The 13,914-nt window shown below is 29.4% G+C and overlaps 1 protein-coding gene across 2 annotated transcripts in view; it reads right to left on the bottom strand.

Annotated features, from left to right (window-relative positions):
* Nucleotides 1-12,391, bottom strand: part of LOC123275516 (lachesin-like) — a 132,000-nt gene extending 119,609 nt beyond the window's left edge. Inside the window, exon 1 of one of the 2 annotated variants that reach the window (XM_044743680.1) lies at nucleotides 12,049-12,391. The gene's annotated coding sequence lies outside the window, so the exon portion shown is untranslated. The remainder of the gene's footprint in view (nucleotides 1-12,048) is intronic. The other variant, XM_044743679.1, reaches the window with a different exon arrangement.
* Nucleotides 12,392-13,914: the final 1,523 nt, after the last annotated feature.

The raw sequence follows: 13,914 nt of genomic DNA on the forward strand, positions 1-13,914 counted from the left end.
TCAAATTTTTTTGTGTAGAGCACCTTAATCAATGTTTTTATGCGTAAAGTTTAGTTAATTAACTTCAATATTAATAAATTTAATAATTAATCTATTAACTTAAAACTAACAAGTCAAATATGTATATTATGTACAGTAAAAAAAATCAAAGGATTGACTATGGACATACCATTGACCTCATTTCGACAGGTCTTTATTATAGTTATATTTATACTAATATATCAATCATTTTTATTGAATACGGCAAACTAGCAATAATAATTATTATTTTTAAATTAATATAATACTTAGCTTTCTTAAATTTTTTATTAGGTCTTTTTAGCTTCCATTAACAATTATGATTATTAACAAAGTTTGTTGATAAAATAATAAAATTAAACAGAAGGTCCATATCGAACGAGACAAAATGTAAACAATATTAAAGTAGTATATAAAGCTTACTTGTTACTTCGTTTGTATATTCGTTCGTTAGTTTATTCATGCATCATTTCGTTGACTAGTAATAAGTATGAGCACTCACACATACATATATGTGTATATATGCATGAGAGCGAGAAAGAGATTTAGAGATATATAAGTAGAAAAGTATAAAAGAGAGAATGAAATTCACGGGTAGAAGGATGCCACTAATACGATCTAAGTTGTATTACTCGAGCTATGTAAATGAATTTCGTTTAATTATCCAGCGAATAGGAGGTGAGGGGGAAAAAGGTCTGTAATAGAACGAAGACCAGCAGTTCACTCTAACATTCACCATTTTACTCTATCTCATCACCCCATAGTCTCAGTTTTCTCCTCAGATATACATTCTACATAGGAGTGAGAGAAAAAGAGAATATTCATGTTATTACTACTAGCACTGGTACTGTTACTGCTGCTATGTTATATACCGTTAAAAAGTACCCGTGAACTTACTACGACGGCACTTTGCCAGAGCTGAATTTCTCTTACTTCCTTCCTTCCGAAACTTTTTTGAGCTCGCTCCGTCTTACTCTTTTGCTTACACCTTCAATTTGTATATATATTTAAATGCTCTCCGTCTGACGAATGGAACTCTTGAACGTTTCTCACCCAATTCTCCTCACCGTTTTACATCCTTTTATACTCTGACTCAGAGAGCTTGACTTTTTCACCCTTTTCCGACGACCAAATCAATTTTTCGGTTAAGGAACTTTTTTCACTTAAGTGTAGTAATTATCCTTTTAATTTAACATTCCGTTTTTATGGACTGTTTAGTTTTCATTTCATTATCTTTATATTATTACTAGGGATTCAAATTGCGCGCATACGCGCGCATTCTACTCCTTAACCGATAAGGAATTAGGGGCCACCTTTTTGATTAGTATCTATATAATTTTGATACTAAACTAACTTCACTTTACTCATCAATTTTATATTACAGGACTCGTAAAAATAAAATTTCTATTTTGGCCAATTTTTATATCTAGCCTATATTGATGTTGTAGTTTTTTATTTTTTCTATTGACTTGTACGTCGATTAACATGTCGTATTAAATGAAAATTCGTTTAGTAGTTGATTAAAATATCAGATAAGCTTCTAAGGATGAAAAAAAAATTATTTTTATTTTTTAACACCTCGAATTTAAATCCCTTACTAGAAATTAAAATTGCGCGCTGTACGCGCACGCCCTAATTCTAAACGAATAAGGAATCAAGGTTAGTTCTTTCGATTAGGATCAAGAATTTTGATACTAAACTAACTTCACTTTAATCATCAATTTTATATTATATTATGATAAGGAGAAGGTTTAATGATCATTTGCCTTCTATCGGAGATTTCCAACAATATTTTTATGGAAAAATTATATATGAGGATAAATCTCCATAAGGGTTCTGACATGCCAATATAAGGTCTGATATAGCCATACCATTAAATTTTCTCATATGTATCCTTATTACAAAAAACTAAAATGAATGAACGCTAAAAGTTAGGGCTAGTTTTTCAAACCGAGATAAAATTTTATCCTATGTCAATATATATATATATATATATATATATATATATATATATATATATATATATATATATATATATATATATATATATATATATATGCTATATATATATATATATATATATATATGTATGTATATTTCATGTTTGTAGATATACTGGCAATAATAATTTTATCCTGGATAAAATTTTATCTCGGATTGAAAAACTGGCCCTTAATTTTAGTTAGAAATTTTTATTGGTCAAAGAAATCGATAGTATCAACCGAAGATGATGTAGTTATTAGTCAAGTTACCGACCGAAGGTATAAAGATCTGAATTCGAGATTTTAAAAATCAAAAGAAAAAAATTTTTAAAGCGAATCAGCTGATTTTTTTTTAAATAATCCTTTTATTATAATATTATTTCTCTTTTATAAAGTTTTTTTATCATCATCAGGGCCTGGAAGTTGGGGCCAACAATTGCATGTAAATTAAGCGAAAAAAAAACACGCTTGAATAAAATAATCGAAAAAAAATGACAAACGTAAACAAGTCAAATTGTTTACATGCAAAATATAGCCTCTAACGCAAATGTCAAATAAAAAAAAAAGTTGACAGTAAAACGAGTAAAAAGAATTTAAAATTATAATAAAAAATTAAAATAAATTTTAAAATGAGAAGGGAATTTTCGAATAAGTAAAATATATGAAAAAATGTTAACTATGAGCGCAGTATTTTTTCTAACTTCCCGCTAAGAAAATTGAAAATTTCCAAAAGTCGGGAAGTTATTAGTTTTACCCCGTTTTTCGAAAATCGAGTTTTCAACGGATGTTGACGTTTTGAGGTCCTAGGAAGCCTCCCCGAATGTTTCCGCGATGATGTCCGTATGTCTGTATATGTGTGTGTGTCTGTGTGTGTGGCCGTATGTAAACCTCTCATAACTTTTGAACGGCTCGACCGATTTCATCGCGGTTGGTGCCACTCGAAAGGGCTTGACTAAACTTAGATTTTGAATATAATTTGGAGCGATTTAAACCGGTATATTTTGAGAAATCTCAAAAAAACCACAAAAAAAATTTCCGGTCTAGCAAAGCCTCGGCTATTTTCCAGTAATATTAAAAACATACTTAAATTAATGACCACGATTGTAATTATATATAACTAGGGCCAGGAATCTGGTTTCGCTAAAAGAGAGAGAAAAAAGATAGTCTGAGCCAAGCTTTCTGATAGGCTGTAAAAAATTTGATATTTTTTTGTTTCTCGTAATCAGCTGAAGCTAGTAGCAGAGTGAGGATTAGATTGCTAATCCAAATTCAAGAGTTGATAAAAAATTGAAATTTTTATCAAAAAAATGAAAAAAAAAACAACGCTATTTTTAGAATTTAATTCCACATCGAATGAGTGATTTTTCATATTGTTATCAAAATTTTTTAGATTTTTCTCTGCAAATTTACACAGGATTCTCACAAAAATTTCCGTACAATGTAACATAGTAATGGTTACCATTCTACGTAGGAATAACATCAATTCCTTTCTCTCCGTATTCCATTATTTTGTATTGACTTGATTAAATTTTATATTTATTGAGAATTATGGAAAATAAAATTCTCTGCAGAAAAATTCAAAAGTATATTGCCCCAAGTTCAACCCTGGAGAAATAACAGTTGATTACTGGTGGAGAAATAAAATATCAACACCAAATTGAAATTTAATTTGGTTTTAGTTTTTGTCTTAAAATTTTGTATTGAAATTTTTGTCTTAAAATTTTGTCTTGAAATTTTGTATTGAAATTTTTGTCTTGAATTTTTGTCTTAAAATTTTGTCTTGAAATTTTGTCTTAAAATTTTGTATTGAAATTTTTGTCTTGAATTTTTATCTCAAAATTTTGTCTTGAAATTTTGCCTTGAAATTTTATCTTGAAATTTTGTCTTGAAATTTTGTCTTGAATTTTATCTTAGATTTTGTCTTGAATTTTATCTCAGATTTTGTCTTGAAATTTCTCTTAAATTTTATCTTAGATTTTGTTTTGAATTTTATCTTAGATTTTGTCTTGAATTTTATCTTAGATTTTTTCTTAAATTTCATCCTTAATTTTGTCTTGAGTTTTATCTTGGATTTCACATTTAATGTTGTACTGAATTTTGTCTTGAATTTTATCTCCAATTTAAAAAAAATATTTAAAGAGACAGTAAAATAGAAACCGATTTAGATATTCGGCCAGATACACTGAGAAATACATTTTGTAAGATACTGAGCAAAATGTGTACTAAAAAATAATTCTGAAAAAAATAAATTAAAAAAATGGCCGCTGCGCTAAACAAAGTTGCTACATTCTGGCTACATCAAGCAGAAATAGTATATTACACACCGAAGAAAGTAATTTTTGGCCGAAGTCAACAAACATGTGATCTGAGGCTTTCTTATTTACTTCCCGAGGAGTGTATGCTATTTTTTTGCTCGACGAAGGCAGAAAGTGGCAACTTTGTTTAGCGCAGTGGGCCGAAAGTTGACGCTTTCTGCCCGTTCAGCAAAAAAAGGCATTTTGTAAGATACCGAGCAAAATGTGTAGCAAAAAATATTTCTGAAAATAATTCTGAAATTTGAGATTTCTCAAAATATACCGGTTCAAATCGCTCCAAATTGTATTCAAAATCTAAGTTTAATCAAGCCCTTTCGAATGGCACCAACCGCGATGAAATCCGTCGAGCCGTTCAAAAGTTATGAGAGGTTTACACACGGCTACACACACACACACACACACACACACACACACACACACACACACACACACACACACACACACACACACACACACACACACACACACACACACACACACACACACACACACACACACACACACACACACACACACACACACACACATACAGACATACGGACATCACCGCGGAAACATTCGGGGAGGCTTCCTAGGACCTCAAAACGTCAACATCCGTTGAAAACTCGATTTTCGAAAAACGGGGTAAAACTAATAACTTCCCGACTTTTGGAAATTTTCAATTTTCTTGGCGGGAAGTTAGAAAAAATACTGCGCTCATAGTTAACATTTTTTCATATATTTTACTTATTCGAAAATTCCCTTCTCATTTTAAAATTTATTTTAATTTTTTATTATAATTTTAAATTCTTTTTACTCGTTTTACTGTCAACTTTTTTTTTTATTTGACATTTGCGTTAGAGGCTATATTTTGCATGTAAACAATTTGACTTGTTTACGTTTGTCATTTTTTTTCGATTATTTTATTCAAGCGTGTTTTTTTTCGCTTAATTTACGTGCAATTGTTGGCCCCAACTTCCAGGCCCTGATCATCATAAAATATTTTTAGTTTAAAATAATTCTGATTGACAAATAAGGATCTAAAGAAAAAAATTTACATTCTTTGGATTATTTAATTGCTCTTATAACTCAAACTATAGCTGTATGCACCGCAGAGATAAAAATATAAAAAGATATTTAAAATGGATAGGAAGGGTGACATGTGAGAGACTAAAAAATTACGTAAATTAGTGTCAATTGCGACCGAACCGTTAAGGTCTGAGGGATGATATGGGCGGATTGCAGAATGAGAGTAGTAACTAAACACCCGTAAATGTATATGTATCTGTATATGTAAATCTATAAATACATGTACAGAAGATATAGTGTAAGAGAGACGAGTCGGTAGTACTGTGTGTGATTGATGAGCCAGTGATAGCGACGGGTCTGCACTCGACACCTCGGCACTGCCACCGGCCAATGCATATTCATCGGACAGTATAAATAATGCCTGTTTAATACATAAATAAATATAACTTGGCCGTTCACAATGTTACAACGGCCTTAATTTTAGCTGACCATGTTTTTTCAGCCCCGATATAAATATATGCGATGCATTGTATCTTGTATGGCTCTGAGATTTACTACTGCTTTAAATTTTCAAATTTATTCACGTAACTGATATCCTCGAGAGATTTATCTCCGGTAATACCAGTATCGCTTTATTAATTTTTAATTTATTTATGCTAAACATGCTACTTATTTTTTTAAAATAACAACGGCTTAATGAATATTTAACTTAGAAATTATTCAAATTAATTTTAAATAAAACTTACTAAAGAGGATATTTAATGAAAGGCATTATGAAACCTCTCCGCTGTTAAAATAACATTATAACTGTCATGATAAAGTGGATACTATTTAAAATTAAATAAGCTTTTGAATTCATTATTTCTTTTATTTTTAGTTCGATAATTTGTATTACTTTTGCTTATAAAGTTACATGTCAAGCGAGGTTAAATGTTAATTAAAAATTCATGATGACATAAAAAAAAATAATAATAAGATATAAAAATTTAAATGTAATATTCCATCTCAAATCAATCGTATTTGGAACATATCTCTTTCGATTTAGCTGAAAATTGTTTATCCTTTTCTACCCCATTAAAAACGTTTCTCAATAAAATTTTAAATTTTTTGGAATGCCCCAAATATAAATATGATTATAAGGAATTTAATTATAATGGTAGGCTAAACTATCTAGATATTTATTTTTAAGTAACTAAATTCAAAAACTTTTTAATTGCTTTATATTATAAAATTTTAATTACTTGAAGCAGTCAAACGGTAAAGTAGATAGTGAAGTTAATCTTTTTATTGATAAGTTTCAGAAAATTAAATTATCTAATGAAATAAACTCCTTATTAGTAAGTTATAAATACTCCATTGAAGCCGAGAAAACACCTGCATTATCCAGTTTTCTTTTACTTTTAGTTTCACTTTGAAAGATAATTATATTTTACTTAACTAAATAATACCGCGGAACTTGGTAATTTTTTTAACAAAAATTTTACCCAAAACAATAGCTTCCTGAATTATTAAAAATTTGTTATTGTTTAGTGGGAAGTTAAAAAAAATGTAACGACTTCTCAGCATAAATTCAGCGGTGATAAAGAGCTTTTAATTATTTTCCCGAATAATAGCCTCTTCAAAAACTAATTTACTCATGACTTTAAAACTTTGTTCATGTTTGCGATGCTATCAATTTTTTGTAAATATCTTTCGTTAAATATTATAGTGTAATTAAAAAACCGAAAAAATTTCATTTTTAATCAACCAGTTCGAGGTAAAAGCAGTCACCACAAACATTATTTCAAAAAAGCAGAGAATATTAAAGTAAACATTCCTCTACTAATGCGTTCAAACCCGGGACATGATAAATTGTTTTATTTTTTATTTTTATTTATCTATTTATTTTATTAGTTCACCTACTTTTTGCATAACATAAATATTACGTCAAGTATTGTTTTTCACTAAAAACTCTACAATTTTCATTGTACATATTTACAAAAAACAAACCAAATTTTCCCAATTAATTTTTTTCCGTATAAAAATTTATGATCGTTTCAAAGTTGAACTTTCATTCGGAAAAATCATCTCCAAGCTTTTTTGCTGAAGCCATAAAAACTTTTTTCGGATCGTTTTCTAATTTATAACAAAGTATCATCTTCCGTCAAAATGAAATAACAAATTCCCGATGTACCTTCAAAGAACTCGCGAATTAATCTTCAAATTTATCCTGAAGCAATCGAACAATAATTACCAACAATCTTCGAAGGATATTTTTGAAGTTGAAGAGATAAAACTTAACTTGTTAATTCGAAATTGAAATTATAAAAGCAGTTGAAACGAAAATCAAGCTAAAAATTCAAGAGAGTACAATAGTGTGTAGTAGTAATCAATTTATAGGATAGCGTGTGACATGAGTTCTTATGTAAGTACCGCATGTATAAACGATTCACTGATCAATTAAGCCCGTTTGCGTGCCAAGTAGCCAACGATCATGCTCCCAATGCTCGTGTTTATGCCCAATGTTATATACTGCTATACCTTTTGCAATATAACACTGATCCGTCCCGCTTAAGTATATACTGTATACGCCTACATTTATGTCCAATACTGGAAACATTAGCGTATACGTTTGCTGTGTGTTATACAGGTATATACTACGCGTATAGTAGGTAACTCTCTCTACGTCAGAATAAAAAGTTAAGACCGACACAAATTACCCCATGTGTGATATATACGTAATACAGAACAGAATAGAGCATAAACTTGCGGAATAGTATTATATAGTATCTAGAAGAAGATGGGGTTATCGTGCCAGTTAAACTGGCATGCCGAGGTTAGAATTACGACGCGATCGCGTGCTAAACGATTCCGCTTTAGTTTTAACACTGGCAAACTGAAACACCACAAATCTCCCCTTATACTCTTCTCATATAACTCATTTCAGCTTGTTTTTTATTCCTAGCATTCACATGTACTTTATTATTCTTTTACGACTGCTATATTTAATCCGCTGAACGAGCTACTGTATTAAAAATGAAAAATCCTGGCGCTGGTGGTGGTTCTATTTCACTTTGCTTCTGTGGTTTGTCATTATTTCATTTTTTATGTATCTGTTAGTGACTAGGCTCATGTATCGAATTTTTTAGTTACTTATGATTTTATAGGCAGAATCTTAGTTGCATTTTGAGTTCTGCATATATGATTATATTTTTCCATACTAAAAAAAAAAAAAAACAACTAGTTGATTGAAGGAAGTTATTTCGAAGAGAACCTTACGTTTTGATTGAAGAATTTTTCATCTTGAAACTCACATTTTTAGCTTTAAAAATTTCACATCTGTGATCAACAGTATATTACTTTTGTGAGATATATTTAAATTCTTTATCAAAAAAAAACACAATTGAGAATGATTCCTTTTTTTAAAAAAAAGTTTTTTCATTCAAAATATCAAAAAAAAAAGCTTTAGAAAAATATATATATTTGAGACGTACACGGAGAAAATTTTATAGTAGAGTTTATTATCTAGTTATGTTAAAATCTATTATCTGAATTCGATAATAGTAAATATTATTTAAATAATTAAATAAACCATTTGAATTGTAGTATTTACCATCCTGATAGTAGCTACTACTATTATGATGGTAATCAGTAATAATAACTGTTATTATTTTATTTAGTTACTACTATTATCAAAATCGTAATTCCTAATATAACCTTATGGTTGCAGTTACTATCAGTAATAATAATAACTACTATCCAAGCTAGTAAAAAATATTAAAAAAATTAATAATCTGCGTTACCGTGGATGCATTTTTGAATAAACTAAAAGCAGCTGTAATGCAGTGTAGTGCACAAAAAATCGGGATTAAATTCGGATTGAAATTATATTTATAAATTTTTATTTTTCTGAAACAAGTTTCAACGCCAAATTTTTCAAAAAGAATTTGAAATTTCCAAAAAAATCAAAATTTTCAATAAAATTCAAACTAAAAAAAAAATTAAAATTTCAAAAAAAAATTTTAAATCCTCAAAAAAATCAAATTTTCAAAAAAAAATTTTGAAGGGAATTTAAAATATTTTAATATTTCAAAGAAAAAAATGTACATTAGCTAAAATATGGATGTAAATAAAGGATTTAATTAAGTAAATTTATATTATTTTTTCTTTTGGAATTTTTACAATGTGAGATGGTTACAGTTATCATCCTTGATTGTAACAGTTATAATTTATAATAATTACAATTATTATTTTCGATAGTAATCGTTACCATTAGACTATTACAATTGTCAATGATACCACCTATTATTTTGTTACTAATTAATTTTATTACCATTTTAGATAGTAGGAGTTACTATTTTTGTATAGTAGGTAGTATAATTAATTTTTCTCCGTGTAAATAACCGGAATCCGAGCATTTTTAGCATCATTGAAACAAGTCAATATCTTGAATCAATGTTATCGCCTATCTTAATTTAAGAAAAAGAAATTCTTATCTAAGAGTTTTATGTTTTTGATTTAAAAATGAATTTGTTGAATTGGTTGGAACTGAATATCTCGACAGAAAAGTGAAATTTTGAAGATAATATTTTTCTTGAATCAAGTAGTTTTTTAACTTCCCGCTAAGAAAGTTGAAAGTTTTCAAAAATTGGGAAGTCCTAGCTTCCGTATATAAACTTTTATAAGAGATTTTATGAAAACTCAAGTCTACGAAAAATTAGTTGATTAACAATTAAATAACTTAAACAAAAATCAAATTAAAAAATTTTTTTTGCGGGGCTATATTCCTTCAAGTATCTAGATGATACTATAATTTATTCAGATTTTTAAATTAATATTGAATGTTATAAAAAAATCATTTTGTGTTGCATACTTTGCTTGGCGGCGACACGCTTAGGTACCGAAATGACCGCGCGGACCCCAACTTTCAACGTTAAATTAAAATTATAAATAATAGAGCTACAACTCCGAGAGGTGAAACTTATTTTACTAAAATTTTCTCCTCTTTTAGGATCTTTTTTCAAATTTCAGATATCTTTAATATTTTTGAAGTTATAGCTACAAAACCGAGACTCCCTTTTTTTCTCTTCGTTTTTTGTTTATAACAGATGAAATTTTTAATGGCGAATAAATTAAAAAATACCACTTTCTCAGAATTAAATTCTGAATCCAATGTACCAATCGCCATATTTTTAAGAGCACTGTAACGATTTTTCGCAGAAAACTCACTTTTTGACTAGACTATATACAGACAATCGACTTCAAATTTTGACATAAGACGTTATTAATTGATATAGAAAATTTTAAATTTTTGATAATACTGTCAGTTTGGTCTCGAAACTCTTTAAGATATTCAAAAATTTTATTTCCTTGAATCAATGGTGAATTTTTTGAAGTAGTTTATTATCGTGTATATGTAAGCACATATGTTGATATATAGTATGATGCATGAATGCATGATTGTCTATGCATGATCAATTAATACAAAAACACATCCATGACTCTTGGACCCATTTGAACAAAAATAAACAATGATAAAATTTTTGAGCTTAGTATAGATGGTTTTTTATCTGTCAAACTCACATGTTAAAAGATTTTTCCGTAATTTTTCATAATCGACTCAATACAAAAAAATACTTGAAAACTCCATTATTTCACTGCATTTATTATTCAAAACTAAAAAAAAAACTGAAAACAATAAATTTATTTCAGTAAATTCTTTTATATTTATCCTGATTTATGTTATTCGAAATTCCTTTCTTTTAGAATCTTTTAGAGTATTGAATTCTAAAGTACGTCAGCGTGGATGCCGAGGTAAAAACGTATACACATACACATACACATACCGATACAGACTAAAATATCTACGTGTAGTATATGTATACTACGAACCGCACAAGAAAAGTGAGAGACAGGCATATAGGAAGCGAAACAACCGAGCACGTAACTAGAACGTAGAGTGGAGAAAAAAATAAACAGTGTATAAGAGAATGAGAGCTGAAAACGATTCGCATTAGTTCTGAAAAATGTCCTCTCTGTTTTTGCACTTCTCCCTTTTATCTACTCACAAAATAAGTAGTACTTTGAATTTTATAGCGAAATACCGTCTCCACTCTTAATAATTTTAAAATTATTAATAACATCATTTTAAGTTTCAGCAGTCAAAATGTTAATTACCCTCTATATAGTATGAAGAGAACAAATACTTAATGATGTAAATTACAATTTACATTTAAATTAACGAACTTATATACAGAGAAATGTAAGTGAAAGAAAATAAATTGAAGTAAGTAGTAAGTGGCACTTGCGGTCAAACACACTTAGACTGTACCCACATTCTCCGGCATGTCTGGCGTTTCTCTTTGAGGTTTCCCACACAATAGTAGCTTTTGGTAATACCACTCACCAAAGAACAAATGTCAGTGACAACAAAGTCAAACGATTAGTGATTAAATAATTATTTATTTAACAAGTAATTAAAAAATGTGAAATTATTATTATAATTTTTTTTTTTTTGAGAAAAAAAATAAAAATAAATTTTAATTACCGATACCGTGAAACAATCAGCCTTAAACAACGACAACGAGTCGTTCATTAGAACTGAATCAAAATGCTGACTCGTTTCTTTCCTTAATTTACGGAATTAATCCAAAAGGTACTGGGTAAGCGAATGTACTCGGAGTGAGCAAAAAAATTAAAAATCTTTTTTATCATTACAGTAAAAAAAAAAAAAAAAAAATATTTACCTTCCAGATAAAAATTTGAATGATGAATAATCCTCTGTTAATGATTACCTGAAAGTCTCAAAATGACATACAACAACAACAGCAAAAACAAAATTAAAGAAACTAAAATTTATTTCACCACAAAAAATTTTGATCACAAATTTTGAAAAAATTTGGCAATTTTTTAGCGAGCGGGGAAATAAAATAAAAATTGTAATTTTAAAGAAAAGTCACTAAATAAACTGGACGAAATAAATCGCGGAACACGTGTCACGTGGGAATAGTTAGATAGAGATGGTGAATAAGAGCTTTATCAAGCACGTTGTATCTTGCCGATGCTTCGACGGAAACTGCATTCAGGGATGCTCCCCACCCTGGTACAGAGGCAGGACGACATGCTTTTGAAGCAAGGATGCTACGACGCGCGACGTTGCTCCGCCTACTATTCGAAGACCAAAATTCATCCCCGCTTTCAGTCTTAGACTTTTTGATTAAACTATGTTTATAACTATATGTTTATGTGTCGTTATAAATATGTGTCTCGGTAACTTTAGAAAATTCTTTGCTTAAGGGATTTGAGTATTGATATTTTGTCCAATCCGGGCAATAACTTTACTGTGTGACTGGATCAACAGGTCATTTTTAAAGTCGAGAGTAAGCTTGTAGAGAGATTTCAGGAACAAAAAGTTTTAAATAAGAGTAGTTGAAGATCTTTCAAGGAAAAATATTGAGCAATGGAAAAAATTTTGGAAAATTTTTTAGAAAAAATGAAACATTGCAAAAGAAAATATTAAATAGTAACCTGAATTTATTAATTCTGTACACTGTACATCAGTTTTAAGTTTTCGTGGATGTTTTTATGCTATAACAATCTTATTATAATAATTATTTAAGGACATTTTCTGTAAAATGTAAATAAATAATGGTCATTTTTACCACAAATCTATATTATTATAAGAGATTCCTATCTATATAGTCACTTATCACGATATCTCGGGAACCATCAGACTTAGAAACTTGAAATTTGGTAGGAATATTACTTTTGCCATGTAGAGGTCAGCTAAGAACGGATTTTAAGAAATTCCTCCCCCAAAGGGGTTTGCGGGGGCGTTAACAATGAAAAATTCCCGTTTTTAAACTATAGCTTATATCGACTCCAAATTTGGTAGGAATCTTCTGTCAGAGATGTAGAAATAGTATATGAATAGATTTTACGATAGATCACTCCACAGAAGGTTGTGGGGGTGGGTATCAACAATGAAAATTTTTAATTTTCAAACTATAGCTCCTACAGACTCCAAATTTGGTTGGAATTTTCTATAAGTGATGTAAAAATCATTTATGAACGAATTTTACGATATTTCACCCTCAGGGTATTGCGGGGGTGGATATGAACAATGAAAATTTTCAAGTTTCAAACTATAGCTCCTACAGACTCCAAATTTGTTAGGAATTTTCTATAAGTGATGTAAAAATCATTTATGAATGAATTTTACGATAGTTCACCCGACAGAGTATTGCGGGGATGGGTGTTAACAATAAAAATTTTTAATTTCCAAGCTATAGCTTCCATAAACTTCAAATTTGGTAAGAATCTGCTACATATGAGGTAGAAATGATCTAAGAGCGGATTTTATGACAACTTACTCCAAATATGGATTGGGGGGTGGGTGTTAACAAAAAAAAATTTTGATTTTCAAAATATAGCTCCTACATGCTTCAAATTGAGTAGGAGTCTTCTATATGTGATATAGAAATGATCTAAGAGCGGATTTTACAACGAATCACCTCCAATGAGGATCGCGGGCTGGGTGTTAACAATAAAAAATCTTAATTTCCAAAATATAGCTTCTAAAAACTGTAAATTTGGTAGGAATCTTTTATTTG

Source organism: Cotesia glomerata, linkage group LG2 (assembly GCF_020080835.1).
Source record: "Cotesia glomerata isolate CgM1 linkage group LG2, MPM_Cglom_v2.3, whole genome shotgun sequence".
Taxonomy (NCBI): Eukaryota; Metazoa; Arthropoda; class Insecta; order Hymenoptera; family Braconidae; genus Cotesia; species Cotesia glomerata.